This window comes from Polyodon spathula, unplaced genomic scaffold (assembly GCF_017654505.1).
Source record: "Polyodon spathula isolate WHYD16114869_AA unplaced genomic scaffold, ASM1765450v1 scaffolds_2446, whole genome shotgun sequence".
Classification (NCBI taxonomy): domain Eukaryota; kingdom Metazoa; phylum Chordata; class Actinopteri; order Acipenseriformes; family Polyodontidae; genus Polyodon; species Polyodon spathula.
This window is the reverse complement of record NW_024473917.1, coordinates 1-1,243: the sequence shown is the minus strand read 5'-3', so window position 1 is coordinate 1,243 and position 1,243 is coordinate 1. Positions and strand designations below refer to the sequence as shown.

At 37.2% G+C, this 1,243-nt stretch overlaps 1 non-coding gene across 1 annotated transcript; it reads left to right on the top strand.

Annotated features, from left to right (window-relative positions):
- The first annotated feature begins 998 nt into the window (after positions 1-998).
- On the top strand, positions 999-1,071 carry trnaf-gaa. The gene has a single exon. It is a non-coding gene; the product is annotated as a tRNA-Phe (tRNA).
- The last annotated feature ends 172 nt before the right edge of the window (positions 1,072-1,243 follow it).

The following is a 1,243-nucleotide window of genomic DNA, read 5'->3' as shown; positions in this document are numbered from 1 at the left end:
CAAAACGCCCGTGTCGCTCAGTATTGGGACTGTTCCTGTGAGCGAACATTGCAGTGCAGCCTTTGCAAAACAACAAAACCCAGTCTCCTTTTTTTCTATTTACATTTTGAAGTACATGTTGACTAACTCTCCCATTCCAAACATAGCAAAATGAAATCCCACTTAAACTACTTTCATCATTTTTTATAGCGACAGATTCTCGATGCCTATCGAAACGCCAGCCACCCGTTAAAAGCAGTCAAGCGGCAGTAACAGACTTTTTTTTTTTTTTTTTTTTTTTTTTTTTTTTTTAATGATTTCTTTATTAAACACTTTCAATTCTTATGCATTTCTGGTAAGCGCACTCAAATTCCATGAACAACAATATCACAGCGACCAGGGGCTCATTGCACAATGGTTAAACCGAAACTGAAGTCTGTTGAAATTGCAAAGCAAGTGCTTAAGCATTAAACATATTTCTGACGCAACAGACTATAAAACCATTCATCTTAGAGTTTCTGTACTTTATACAACACTGTTTATTTTTGTAACGCATGTGATTGTTTTGGTGTGTAGTCTAAAGCAACCAAAAACAAGCATACAATTCGGTGTCAATATATTCCATTTTACAAGGCATGTTACTGCAACGCATTTATTTCTTTTTTTTTATGCGGCACGGCTAACAAAAGGAAGACATCAATCCTTAAAGTTGAGTCTTTCAGCCCAAACTTAATATCAATATTTGCAGTTTCCTCCACGGCTCATTGTCAATGCATGATCTCAAATGAAGAACTTTTTTTTTTTTTTTTTGCTGGGGCTTAATGCAGTAATGGACATCACGTATTACAAACATTCACGTTAATTATACAGCAGGTTTAGTAAGCAAAACCATTTATTGAGAAGCGCATTTAGGAGAAAACTTGAGTCTAGAAACACATTTGTAAAGGCATCGGATTCTATTAGGGCGTTTCCAAGCTGTTGCACGTTTCTCATTATATACAGGGTTGAATCGCTGTCGAGCCGAAATAGCTCAGTTGGGAGAGCGTTAGACTGAAGATCTAAAGGTCCCTGGTTCGATCCCGGGTTTCGGCAAAAGAAGGCTTCTTTTTGTGTTAATATTTTGAACTAGAAACAGAGCACATTCTTTTCTTCAGTGTAATTGGAGGAAATAACAGCGTTTTACAGTACCGTTTTCTAATGTCATTAATAAATGCAAAAAGCATCGTCCCTGGGTGGTCTTTAACCACCAACCTTTCGGTAGACA